A 14,559-nucleotide genomic window follows, 5' to 3' on the forward strand; every position below is an offset into this window, starting at 1 on the left:
GGAGACAGCTCACAAGCAGAAAGTAGCCATATGGCCTGCTACAGGGTGAAAGAACACGGCACCAGGGGCAGAAAGAGAGGGTTGGAGTTGAGAATCATCCTTACTAAGCAGTAATGAACAGAAAAAGGCCCACTGGCTTGTTTTCAGAGAAGAAGAGGCTTCTAGGACGAAGCCCAAAAAAGTCATCAGCACAGAACCCTGTTTATTCCATAGCCCTGAGAGAGTGCTGAAAATGGCTAAGTAAATAATAGCCTAAGAAACAAAGAGAAGCAAGCTTTCCTCTTTTGCATTTTTGCTCATTGTCTTTCTGAACCTTTTCCAAAACTGGAGTATTTTCTAAAGTTAGAGAGACTGAAACCTCAACGAGTCAATCAATTGTGATGGGGAGAGTCCCAGAGCAGCCATCCCAAAACTCATCTTTGAATGTGAACTTTGATCCAAAAGCCATTAGCTTTTTGACAGTACTGGAACATCACCTGAATTGTGTGACCTTGGAGAACCAGATTCTTTTGCCTGTGCAACCTGGCATTTTCTGACCTGTGTGCAGCAGCCCTGTGCTGCTATAAACTGGCTGGGTGTGTGCCTCAAGACCATTTCTTCTTTACTACAGTTCTCTCTCTTGGTATTTTGTTCTTACTTCAAAAAAGAAAATTTAAGAAAAGAAACAGAAAGAAAAGGGCATTTCAGTTTTGATTAGTGTGATTTACTAGAGAGATGACAGGCTGTGGGGCTTCTGGCTGGCCCCCACAAGGTGTGTATAATGCAATTAGTCACAGGGCAACATAAATAGATCTGAACTGTAAGCACTCACAGGACCAGAAAACGTGCAGCAGCCTCCTCTGGGGAAATGGAATTTTTCCTAGCATTTACAGCACTCCTGGCAAGGTGGTTCCTGCTTTCGCCCAGAGCTCTCAGTTATGGAGCCACGAGCTTCACTTGGCATTAACCAAGAGCTGAGTAAGCCATACATTTTCATGGGATTGTTGACTTCTTAAGGAGGTAGACAGCATTCTATTTCCTTATCTATTTTTGTTGGCATGAATATCCTTGTCCTGGAAAAACTAAACCCAAAAATCTCATTTTATTTTTTTAAAGTCCTCCTGGGAAAAAACACTTGACTCTGGGGATGAGGAATGGGTTGTTTTGTTTCCTCAGTTAGGCCAACTGTTTTGGAATATTCATTCAATGCCTCTGCTCTTTATCAAACAAGTGGGAGAATATTAACTCCAGCCTTGAGCCATTTTGGGGTCTGGCATGAGACTGCTGGGAAATAGCTAAGGAGAATCAATGGCAGCTGATAGAATGCAGGGTCACATTATAAATATGTGTTGGGAAAAAATCAAAATCACCATCAAGTAAGATTTCTTGACCAAAAGCATCACTGTGTTTGGAAAATTTAAAAAAAAAAATTTAAAGCAAGAATTAGGCTTTGTAATTTGATAAAAAAGAAAAGATGAACCTTTAGATAAGACTAACAAAACTGAGCTAGTAGAAACATCAAGCAGGGCAGACCTAGATGGATTTGACTGCTATTGCCATGCTTGTTACATCCCTCCATGGACTTTGCAAATAAGGCAGTTTTTATTCAATGTCTTTAAGCCCTTAGATTGAAGGTAAGCCATTCTAAAGAAGAGCAGATGAAGGTTGAAATAAAAAAAAATAATTAGAAAAAGCCACTGTACTAACAGATGGTTATGTACCTGAAGAAATTACCAATTTGCTATTCTGTTGTTGAAAGCCTACTTCAACAACCTGAACTTATAGGAGTAAAGTTTCCTTTTCAAAGATGCAAATTTCCCTTAATCACGAGATTCGATAATATCAAACTTTTCTCCTTTAACTAGCTTCAGCACAAATAAAATCAAAGCTGTTTTATCAGCAATACCTCTGAGAACAGCACATTATAGAGTCTCTTTACATTAAATTCTTAGACTTTTTGAGTGAGAAACATTTTTATGTGTAGTTTCCTGACATATCTTCTAACCTGTTTGTCTCCAGCAGAACACATGAATTCTATGTGCATATTTCATTGGCAAATTAATGAGGGCATAAAAACCCAGCAGTAACGTATAATAAAAAGTGCAAAAGCATTGAACTCTTAATGACATCTTAAGTTGTTCCAAAAGGCTCAGTAGCTGAAAGCTTGAAGAGGTACAGTTTCTAGGACTGGTTGTCTAAATCACACTTAATTTTCTGAGACCTGTTGCAATTGGTGATGATGAAACCAGAGGATGAAATGAACAATCCCCTGTTGGCACTGCTGTACATGAGAGATCTGTCTCAGAGCACACATCAATGTTCCACCTGGCAGGTGCAGTTCATGGTCACGTGCCTTGAGGTGCAGCCTGAGTGTGTTTGGTCTCTTCCTTCAGGTAGCAGAACTAGAGAAAATTATCTCAAGTTTCAACAGGGGAGACTTAGATTGGATACTGACAAAAATTTCTTCAGTGAAAGAGTAGTTGCACACAGGAGCAGGCAAAGTGGTGGAATCAATATTCCTGGAAGTGTTCAAATGATGTGTGCATGTGGTCCTTGGAGACATGGTTTACTGGTAACATGGTGGTACTATGTTAGACTCAATGGTATTAGAGATCTTTTCCAACCTTAATAATTCTATGATTCTATGAAACAGTAAGTTCTACCTCAGATGTGCCTCAAAGCATGTGTTAGATGGTAGGGATTGCTTCCACACATGAGAGGCAAGATGCTGTGCAGGACCTGTTCCAGGGTGCTGATGATGGGTTTTTCAGTGGGTGTTGTTTAGTGTCCTCATATGGACTGAGAAGATCAATTCCCACCACATTTCAGACTTAAATGCGTGACTGAGCCTGTGGTTTGGTGAGTTACTGTCTTTAGCAGTTCTGAGATAGGAAATTTCCACAACAAATGCGAAGTAAAATATATTAGTTTAACCCTCTTTCCTCAATACTGTGATTTACTCCTTACTTGTAAAATCCTTGGAAAGGTAGAATGGTTATTATGTCTCAAATTTTAAGGCAGTATTTTATCAAACGCAGAACCCTCAATCCTGGATCTCACAGAGGCACCTGCAAGAATTTTTTAGGATCATACTGCACCCCAGGGAATCATGATGGCTGTAAAATTTCTTCCAGGAAGGAGCTCATTGAAGAAACTCAGAGGAAAACAGGAGTCTTTGATTTCACCATAAATAACCTCAGAGCAAAGAAGGGCATGCCACTCCTGAAGATACAGAAGGGAAATGTGAACTTTGCTAGAGTTTTGTTAATATTTTTTTTAGGAAAAGGATGGATGGTTACATCTTGCATTGTAACAGTGCACATGGGAGCAGCGTGCTCCCATCACTGGGGGAAGCTGTTGCCAGTTTGGGAAGGGGAATGTGTGTCAGAAACTTGCTGCTGGCTTCACATGGAGTGGAAATGTGAGGGAGGGAAGCTGCAGCATGTCTTTCTGCTTGGATGAGGGAAACCAAATAGAAGTGCTGGTGTGTGTGCATTCCCATGCTGACAAAATCTGGAGCTGGTAGAGGCAGTGACAAGCTGTTCAGTGTACCCTCTTCCCACAGGATGTTTCCAATTTGGCTGAGGTGGGTTTTGGATGTATGGGGACACAGCTATGGCCACCTTTCTCAGGCCCAGCAATAGCATGAATTGTAAATTGGGTTTTCTGGGACAGCACACTTCTGCTTAGCTCTGTGTCAGGAACAGATAAAAAGCTGTCTCTTGGCTCCACACATGTGACAGCCCTCAAGGAGACTGGGAAGGTAAGTAGGGGCTGTCAAAGAAGCCTTTATTCTCTAGTCCTTTGCCTTTTTGCCCTGTGAGCATTTTTTACTGCATTCCCTCCATTACCTCAGAAGCTTTCAACTCTTGAAAACAATTTAGTCGTTTTTCTAACTTTAAGAAATTTGGGCTTGATTGCCTTATTTTATGGCTTCCTTGTAGGTTCCTAAATACTCTCCCTGCAAAAAAACAGTGAAGTTCGTTTCTGAGCCTGTAAAGAAGTGTTATAGAGTATTTTTATGTAAGCCAGATTAATGGTTTTAGAAGACGAAGCATTTATCATAAGACAGCATTTTGGCAGCAAAGTGAGCTTCAGTGAGCAGTTGTTTTCAATCTTGTCACGCGTTTTTGAAGAGCTAACCTGAATTTCCTCTTGAATTTGGAGTTTTAAAAATCATGACTCAATCCCATTAAAAAAAAGACAAAAAGCAAAACCACCCAACATCTTAGAAACATGTATTTTGATAAAGAATAAAAGATTTTAAAAAATCCTTCTCTGTATTTGTCTGCGTCCTCCTAAATTGTAATTTCTCTTAGTGGAGCTAAACTAATCATGTTTATGATTAGTTTATGATTTATGCATTACAATGAACTTATAGAATTTTAAGACAAACTGAAACTGTAAAAGTTTGAAGACAAATCTTAATGCAGCATTTTGGGGGAGCCACATATTGGAGTTTCTATTTTAAATAGTTCAAATTTGATGTCAACACGTGCTAAGAATTACAACAGGAATTGGAAACAGCATTTAATCCTGTGTAAGCTACAAGCAGAGAAATTGTTCAAATTATAAAAAAAAACCCACAACACCAAATAGCTGTAAATTATTTATCACTGTCATTGTATTTCAGATCAGAAGTCTAATAAACCCCCCAGAGTGGTTGTCTGCAATGTGTCCCTTGGGAGCTCATAGGGGTGGCAATGTGCCACTTCACACTAGAGCAGGAGCAGAGCAGGAATTCTTGAATTCTTTCCCATAATGACTGTAGTTCTGTGAATTGCAGTGTGTGAACTCAGCTGGACCTTGAATGACAGACATTTTGGTATTGTGGTAAATTCAGAAAATTCAAGGTTGTTCTCTTTGGTATATTCCTTATTCCTTTTTTTTTTTTCTTTTTCTTTTTTTTTTTTGTTAATCTCTAGATTAAGCCTAAGAGTAGTCCAATTATGTGTCTCTTCACAGTGCTCAGTGGAACATGAAAGGGGTAAAAACCTGAGAGCAGAAAGACGAAGTTTGGAGCAGAAAACTGTGGTATTCTTGTGGGGGACAATTCAAACCTAAAACATGGCGGTATGGTTCTTTAGGGGAAAGAAAAAGAAGTGTGTAAAACAGACCAGGAGGTCTATGACAGAAAATTGCTATTTCAGCAACAAGCTCTGGGGCTGTGCTAGTGATCACGTACACCAGAAAGGAGATGTGTTTCACACTGAATTTCCAGGTATTTTGCTTTTATAATGCAACATCCTGAAAGATGATCGGGCTAGAATAGAGTAAGAGTGAGAGGAGACAGAATGACAGTGTTTACATTCTGGTTTCCCCTCCCTTTCTCTTTTCCAGTGAGTTTTTCCTGCCGGGATCAAACACATCTGAAGTGTAGGTGCTCTTTGCTGTGGTGCTCCCTGGTACCCAGCACAGGCTGGCACAGAGGTCCCTGGCACAGCTGGGGTGGAATCTGTAGGGTTGTACCCTGCTGAAGTCAGAGCCCTTCCCACAGAGATTATTCCTCTGGATGCCAGGAGCCTCGGGGATTAGAAACATGAGTATTACCTCTTTAAGTAATACCATGGTTAGCTGTGAGGGAGGAGACACCATAGCAATGACCTTGGACTGTGAAAGCCCCTTCTGAGTGCCAAGACAGAGCCCAGGGCTGAGGCAGGGAGAATGGGGCAGACTCCCTGGGGATTCCTCCGGGAAGCTGAAAGGGAAAAGCTTTCTGTTTCAGCTTCCACAACAGACTTTGACAGATGGAGAGGTAAAAAATGCTGCCCCACTTTCACATGTGAAAAGTCTGCAGTAATCTGGAGAATGTCAGGAGTCTGTTCCTGGAGAACACAAGGGACAGAGAATCCTTCTCATCCCACTCTCCTCAAGGTGCCCAGCAGCAAGAGCTGGAGGGTTTCTATTCTCCCCACATTGTCAATAATTCCTTCCCTTCCTCTGTACCCTGAGGTTAGAGCAGCCAGAGCAGCAGGATCGATTTTTCTCCCCAAAGCATCCAGAACTGGACCATAACCATGTAAACTTGCAAGATGCTGACACATTAGAGAGTACCTTGCCCAAGGGAAATTTTATTCTTTATTCCCTCTCAGAGAAACTAGATTTTTATCCTAAAATACATGTTTCCACCTCTTCTAAAATCCCTTTAAAAGAAATTGGACATTTGCAGGCATTTTTTAGCTGTGAAAGTAGGTGGCTGCATTTTATTTAACAGATGTGTCTATAGGCTGTGGATTTGCTGCAGGATGTCTGAAAACTGTGGTCACGTAGCAACTGTATATTAGCTAAAGCTTTTGAGAGTTGCTGAGATTAAAGTTTCAACAGTGTTCAGTGTGCTGGTCAATGTGCTGATCTGCACGTGTCCAGCTTTGTTTTGTACTACCTGTCAAATGAGGAGCCAGGGTTTTGCAATAATTATGACTGTTATTCAGGGAATTGCTTAGAAATTAAAGGTCATCTAGAAAAACAAAAAAAAAAAAAGAAAAAAAAATTCCAGCCTCAAAAAGAGAAGACGGTGATGAAAACATCTAGTACTAGGAAGCTGAAAAAGCCCCAAAGCTAAACTTTAATATTCTCCATGGAAACTAGACAGAGGGGTTACAATGTTTTTGGTGACTTTACTGGATTTTACTGACTGTTCTCTGGACTGAAAACAAATAAAAATCACTTGGGGAGCAAGTAACCATTGAAGGCTGCATTCCTTTCATTCCTTTTCTTGTAATTTCTCTTTCAAACCCTGATACTTGCTTTGCAGAGTTTATTATTAGCAGCCGTACCTGAGACTAGGGATAATGTTGCAAGAGGAGAACTATAGATACTTTTTTCTTTAAATAAAATAATGTCTCTTTCTTGGCTCTGAGTGTCTTCAGTAACTTCATTGTGGTATGGCAGGGTGTGGGAGTGAAATAAAACCAGCGATCTTTGAAAAATCACCTTGAAATACCCATTTTACTTCCAGGCTTGGACTGTATTAATCTCTGGCCTGTCTAACATTCGTCAAAGTTCTGTTGCCAGTTTATGCAAGAGAAAATTGTTAATACAGGTGTTTACAGTATTTACTGTGGAAGGTTGGCATTCAATTAAAAAGGGTAAATCAACCCCTTTTCATTTAATACCAGATATACAGGAGCAGCACAGCTGTGAGTTATTTTACTAGGGCTTTGCCAGACTCAGTAACTCCCAGCCATAATAATCCTAATTATAAAGTTTGCTGCTGAGTCAGCCCCGTTTCCCAGTGAGACAGTCAGTGAAGGAGTGTGGAGCAGACGCTGCACTGCTCCAGGGTGTGTTTGTCAGTGGCCAGGAGAGAATCAGGGCAGGTGCTCCTCTCTTCATGAGCAGCGCTGGGGAGGAGGGGGAGACTCGAGCCAGAGCTGCTCCACACTGGTTAAATGGCCTGAGAGCAGTGCTGCTGTCTGGCCCATGTAGCCAAGTATCTTTTTGCAAAACTCAGAGGGAGAAGAGGGGCAGGGCAGATCTCATCTTATTGTGGGATCAGGGTGCAATTATTCGAAGTTTCTATACACAGATTCAGAACTGTTCCTGTTCCACTATTTTTAGGAATTGTTTAAGCATCTTCTCTTAGAGACCAGTAAATCCAGGGAAATACTGAGATGGTTAGAATGCCTCATCTTATTTCATTTAATATGCTAGGTGGAATAGTCTCTGTTAAGTTGCTGTGAGTTATTAACTCTCTTTTCATAACTAGAAAAGAAATGTGGTTTTGTTTTTTTTTTTTTTTTACAACTTTCTGACAGATATTAAAACATGATAAAATGAAAATGGCTTCACGCTGGAATGCACTGGGACATTTCTCCTGAGAATGGAATTGAGCAATGCAAAATTAATATTGATTTTATCACTGTTGCTTACTCTAAGGAAAAAAGTCCTTGCAGATTTGAAAGAATGTTCTTTTTGTGTGGCAATCTTTTGGGAGTTGTGCTGCCTGTGTTTAAAGTCTCTGAAGGTCCAAGTCCCTTAAGACTGAATGGAGTCCTAAATTATGATCTGTGGGATTCAATTTCTTAACAATTTAAGCTCTAAGAAAAGAAACCAATGCAACCACAGTGAACATCTGAAGGCTTGCCCCAGAGCCCATTAGACATAACAACTCTTGGACCAGTCTCCATCCAGATTTCCTTTCTCATGGTTACAATTGCAGACGAAAACCTCTTGCAAGTCTTAATGTTTTTCTCTTCTCTACAGTACTTTCAGCTGATCAAAAATTAAACTAACAGAATAGAGTTTGCCACCATGACACAACCTGAACAACATGTATTTGTACAAGGAATTTTCAAACAACAGCTTCCAGTCACAATAAATGTTTTCCTGATAGCTCCAAACCTGGTTTTGTGTGCGCAGATCACCAAAGTCTGCATTCTGCGTGGACTGCAGGGAATGTGGAGACAGGAATGAACAGTGCACAGACCAGAGTTAGGTAGATTACAGAGAGCTGATATATGACAGCATGAGTGCTAGGGAAAGGAGGTCAAATCTGACATTCATTACCTCATTCACACCCCGTTAAATCAGTCTCTGTCTTTATTCTCAACTGTTTGTCTTTTGCCACCCACATTCCCCCTGACTCTGTCATTATAATGAATAATTCAATGAGTATTTTTAAACTCCAACTATTATTGACTATTCCAAGCTTCCTACTTTATGATTTATGCGCTTTTCAGGGATTGCTGTGTGTGTCTTCTGAGTGGTTTTATAAGGGACATAGGGAAGAAGCAGTTGGTGTTTGTTAGTATAGCAAACTAACACTTCGTTGAAAGTGGCATAACTGATAGACTAGAAAAATGCAATTACAGCAGAGAGTAAGAGGGAAGAAGAGACCAGAGAGTCCTTGAGGGTTAAAAGCAGCAAAAAGGCAGTAAATGAAGAGGAGCCATTTGTGGCATTTACGAGTGGAGAGATTGCAGGGCACTGAGATTGACTTGAAGGAATACATGGATGGAGCATCAATTATTTGTATAGGTTGGAGGAAAAAAAAATCAGGGAGGGAGTTGAACAGGAGCAGGATAGCAAGGCCTTGCATTTTAGTTTCAGAGAATGGTCAAAATTAGATACTCAGGCTGTGGCTGAGGGAAAAAACAGCAGCAGTTGGAGAGAGGAGAATGAGAGGGACAAAAAAGATTAAAAGCAATTCTGAAGCAGAGCAATATTGAAGATCAAATTGCCCTCACCTAAACCTGTTTTGCTCTTTTACAGTCTACAAGACAAATCATGAAAATGAAGTGTTTGCCTTGGAGTCGCCCCATGGCTGGAGAGCAGTGACCCTGCAAAGCATCAGTGTGTGCATGGCTCAGGACTCTGATCTCTCACACAGCACCGTGCCTCAGTGGTAGTGGGGCACCCTCCTGGGACTCCTCTTTCTCTCCTTGTCCCTTACTCAGAGCACAGAATTGAGAAAAAGAAATCAAGTTTCTGTCGCTTTCCCATTAGAGATGGTTTCTGAACAGTTTCCAAAGTCTGGAATATTTGAAATATCAAGGACATCACAACAACCTATTTCACTTTCTACAACCCTCACTATGTTTTTCCTGTTTCTGATAGCCGCCCCCATTTTCTAAAGCTTTGGGAATTTTCTGTATAGGAACAGAAGATACATTAGGAGTGAAGTTCTTAAGGAATAAAACCCAAAGAGCTGATATTTCCTTCTCTTCCTTATTTCCCTTTTCTTAGCTATTTGACTTTCCCCTCAGTAAATATTGATGGAACTGAATGCTGGAGAGGCAGTGCTCTCACTGTTAGTCATACCAAAAGATATCAATACATAAAATTTTCAAAATCTTACCCTATGTCCCTTCTCCAAGTGCAGCAACTTTCCCATTACTGAATTAGATATTTTAATATTAAATTTCAAACTTATAATTTCTACATGTTATTTTCTCAGACAATTTATTTAAAAAAACAAGATACAGTAAAAAGTATTTTTTAAAGTCACTAAAAATAATCCAGAACTGTGCTTTTGTCCTAGGAGAGCTATAAATGGGTATTCACAGTTTGTAGTAGGAAAATTGCATGAAGTTTTACAAATATAATAGACTTACAGAGACATGGGTAAATTAGGTACATGAGAAAGGATTAAAACAGCTTTCTCTGAGGGAAATTATTTTCACAGAGGAGTCAATGAGTACAGCTATAACTGTGACCCAAGTAAAATAGTGTAGTTCAGTTAACAAAACTTTTTGATGAGACATCTCCAAGGACTTCTACAGTAACTAAGCTGTCATGGAATGAATGTGGATGTCCTCTCCTGAATTAACTGTCAAAAGATAAGAGACCAAATGAAGGCATAAATGGACTGCTTTCTCATGGAGAGGCCATCGGGGGAGCAGTGCTGCATCTGTGCTTGTCAACGTGTTTCTAAATGGTCTGAAAAAGAAGCTGAATTCAACGCTAATGAGTGTGAGTTTATGGAAAAAGCAAGCCATCATCAGCATGATGGAGAGACTGGCTCGAAAGGGGATTGAATGGGCTCAGAGAAAGAACAGCCTAACTACAGCTATCAAACCCAACCAGACAAATGCATCTTCCAAAACAACCTCTCCAAGTCTCCATCAGAAGCTGAAACAGTTTAAGAGAGGAAAGGTATCCCTGTGGATATTCTTTCTGCTTCTGCCCTATGTTTCTGCTACCAAACTCATCTGCAGAATGCTGACTGGAGTGACTCTGGTGAGGTGCTGGACTTTCTACAGTTCTCATAATCTCATTCCTTCTCTACACAATTCTTCCTTCAGGGAAATGGCAATGAAAAAAAAGGGAAAAGCATACAGTGGTTTTTTTAGTTTGTTTTTGTTTTTGTTTTTTTTTTTTTTTTTTGTGGGATGTGCAGATGCTGACAGAGAGCATTATTTCAGAAACATCAAAAGTGTGATGATATTAATAGAATTACTTAGGCCTGAGAAAATAGAGATAATCTGTCACTTACAAGTAAATGACGACTCAAGACTTGTAACTGCTGGACTGCATAATATGGCCACAAAATGCTTCCACAAGCATTGTCCAGGAAATTATTACACAAAATGCTTCCCCAAGCATGAGTTCAGAAAATTATTGCACAGCTGTAGTACAAGTGTGGAGGAGATTAGTAGAGACTTTCAATAGATTTTTAGGTTCTCCATCTTTAAAAATACCTTTCATTCTCAATGCAGCTTGATTGCATGTAGTAGCTGGCATGAAGGCAAGAAACTGCTATAGCAAAGTCTTGGGAAGAAATTACCAGCATATTTGGATATGCTGACAATGTAGCTGCAGGATGGAAAAAGCTTTCAGTATCTGAATCATAGGAAGAAGAACAGGATCATGATTCTGCGACCTTAAACAGAGGAAGTCTTCGAAGGAAATTATTCCCCCCTGCTCTGGGTAAGTATTACAATCTTTATCATATTCAGTCCAAGAATCTCCTGGCTGTATCAATTAGATTTTGATTATAAATAGGCAGAAAGAGTCTGTGGAGTCCTTTGCCCAGCTGTGATGTCTGGTTCTGTGCTTCTCTTGCCCCCAGGCAGAGATGCAGGCAGAGGGTGACGGGTGGCTTGGGACACTATTTCCAGATCACTGGGACAACACATTGGCCAAGGGTGTGGTGGTTAGATCTGTGCTTATCTAAAAAAATATATTTCCCTGTTTACCCAAAGCAAGAAAGTTAATTATCAAGACAGATACTCTCTTCTTTCCCCTCTTCTCCTCAGTTAACTTAAATCTGGTCCAGGCTGAAGAGGGGATTGTCCCAGGCTTGGAAATGGTCCTTAGATTTGTCTCCAGGATACATCAAAACAGGAGACACACAGGCTCCCATTTGATATTCATAGATAGAAGAAAAGAGAGTGTCTTTGTAAAGAGATCCCAGTTTCAACATACTTTATGACCAACTCTTCTAAACTATCAACATGCATGAATTAAATCCATGGAAATTCCACTACACAAATTAGGCATTACAAACTAGAATAAGATGGTCATGTCCTCAGCTGATCCTAATTAAAACTGAACAGAGAGTTTACCCTCGCTATGCAGACGTACTCTGGTGGAAAATTCAGCTGCATGGTTTTTGCTTGGCTTTGGGATTATGACATGTTAGATTTATTGGCTCATTTGCTACGGTAAATGAGAGATTCTGGCTTGGGCAGCCATTGATAGCAGAGAGGTGAATAGGCTGGCTGAGGAGCAGGTCAGGAATGGAGAGAGAACATTTGTTCTGAAACACAGAACACAGTCCCCACACACTGTCCTAGTCCATCATGACTGTTTTCCACAGCCACTGGACATGATCTGCTTTGCCACTTGAAATGAGCAAACAAAATTTTTTTCTTAAGTGAGAAGTGTTGTAATGAAAAGAATCTGACAGGTCATGGAATCTACTACAGGAGCTTTTTTGAAGTGAGCTAGCTTCTTTACCACTAGAAAGAAAAGGTATTTCCTGGTGCTAATTTCCACGCTAAGAATTGAAGTGTAGAGAAGGCAAAGGATTTTATATATTCTTGCACAGGGAATTATGGGTGTTTGGTTTTGCAGTTACCTGCTCTACTACGATATCCAAACATGATTTGGGAATCATGAGAATTTGAGATACTTTTGCCAGAGAGTGTGGGCACCTGAAATTATGGATTAAAAATATCATATTTATAAGCCTAGTGAAAATGAGTAAATACAGATGAGACATGATGACTTTCTATGTGACAATATGAAGCTGATGAACGTGATGATCACATGCAAAGAATGAGAAAAATATTTTCCTATGATTCAATTTCTGACTCAGAATTTAAATCTTCTCCTGAAAGATCCCTAACAACATTTTAGTAAGGAGGGAATCTGCTTAACTTAACAAAATTCAGAGAATAAGTTTCACAAAAGATTTTAGAGCAATTGCACAGAGGCAACTGCAGATGAGTTGAATGCCAGAGGAAGGACTCTTCCAAAATGTTTTCCCTATTTTCTTACCTGATCATTAATATAAAATTGCCTTAACCTTATGGTAACTGGTAATAATAACAGCAAATTTGTAGCAGGTGGTTTCTAGTTTGCTGTAGACTTGAGCTCCTAGAGAAGTCTCATGGGTTGGCCATGGCCCCTGTGACAGAGTGCAGGGTGGCAGTGTCAGAGCAGGTCAGATGCAGGAGAGGAGCATATGGATCAATAATATCCACTTGCTGTCTGTCCCCAGCTTCCACTCCTGTGCTACTCTGACTGCTGAACCATGAGCCTTCTGTTCTTACAAAGCTGTCCCCGAGGCAGCACCTCTCACTCTGCCCAGGCTCATGTCCTGCATGTGCTGTAATGAATTAACAGTAAGTGCAGCCTTACCATTGCTCTGATCTGTTCTCATATCACCTGGGGAGAAGTGTTTTCTGCAGTGCTAGACACAAACCAAGACAGAATTTGATGTGAGTACCCTTTGAAGGATAAAGCAACTGGTACCATAAAATGATTTATACAGTGTCCTGGCATTTTCAGCTACCAAGATGAACTACTATGGAGTATACAATAAAGCTCTTTATCAAACCTGGCTTTTCATGTCCCTTTCAGCTGTAAAGAGAAATGTGTGAGAACACAGCTCCATTGGTTATCCCCAGGGGAACAGAAGTACAATTTCTTCAATACAATATTTGATGCTGGTTGGAATTGCTTCTGCATTATCAGCTTTTAACAAAGGAAGGTATTAATACTGAGAAGTAATGTTGAGCTCAATCCATAATCTATAACCAACTTTAAAAAACAAAAGTGGACTCAGCAGAGTCAGCGTGGAAGAGATGGAAGAAATGCTCACTTTGTTTAAAATACTAAAAATAAAATTATTTTAGATGATGAAATTGAATAAATTACTTTCCCTGTGATTTGTCTGTGGCTCATCTTCTCCCCCTTCAGGTTTTCTAACCCTTCTGTTGCTCTGTACATTTGCAAAGTCTTTGTACTATTTCAAACATCAGAACTACTAATTTGCACCATAAGCCTGGATTTTCAAAGTTAACTTAAATTTTTGAAGTTACAAATGGTTCCAAGGAACCGCAATTCTCTCTCAACCATGCATTCTGCTCCTTTTTACTGCTTGGGGAAAATAACAAGGAAAGCAATAAGGCAAAACAGTGAAATGTCCAGTTGCAACCAAAGGTGGAGTATAAATGATAAATTTTAAAGAAAAAAATTGTTAACTACTTGGTAAAACGCCAAATCTACCTCTCATCTTTCTGTGATTTTCATTAACACCAACAGTTCCAATGGATTTTTCCTTGCAGAGTGAAACAGTTGGTATAAACTTAAAGAAAAATAAATCTGTACTTCTACCATTAAGCATCAGGTTACCAGCCTGATGGTAAAGGCCCAGGAGAAGAAACCCCAAGCCTGTCTTATGGCTCATTTCAGGAATTCCTTTTAACACTGATGCTTGTTAATGAGGTCCCTATTTGATACTTCTGCAAGTCTCTCTGAGCTGCTGTACTCCACTCATGTAATGACTCCAAGTGTGGAGAGCTGCGTGACTTCCCAAGTGAGGAACAAGAGGCTTTGTGTGGAAGAGCAGGGAAATGGATCCTCCTGGCTCTCCTTGGCTGCTTTGTGTGCTAAGCTGTCATCCTTTCA

The 14,559-nt window shown here is 40.1% G+C and overlaps 2 long non-coding RNA genes across 2 annotated transcripts in view; both read left to right on the top strand.

Annotated features, from left to right (window-relative positions):
- LOC115495811 (uncharacterized) overlaps positions 1-9,632 on the top strand; it is a 56,647-nt gene extending 47,015 nt beyond the window's left edge. The window contains exon 7 of the long non-coding RNA XR_012056748.1: positions 9,193-9,632. This is a non-coding gene — a long non-coding RNA (uncharacterized lncRNA). The remainder of the gene's footprint in view (positions 1-9,192) is intronic.
- Positions 9,633-10,782: 1,150 nt separating this feature from the next.
- LOC140684460 (uncharacterized) lies at positions 10,783-13,817 on the top strand. Its single transcript, XR_012056754.1, has 2 exons — positions 10,783-11,349; positions 13,510-13,817. It is a non-coding gene; the product is annotated as an uncharacterized lncRNA (long non-coding RNA).
- Positions 13,818-14,559: the final 742 nt, after the last annotated feature.

Source organism: Taeniopygia guttata, chromosome 6 (genome assembly GCF_048771995.1).
Source record: "Taeniopygia guttata chromosome 6, bTaeGut7.mat, whole genome shotgun sequence".
In the NCBI taxonomy this organism is placed as follows: domain Eukaryota; kingdom Metazoa; phylum Chordata; class Aves; order Passeriformes; family Estrildidae; genus Taeniopygia; species Taeniopygia guttata.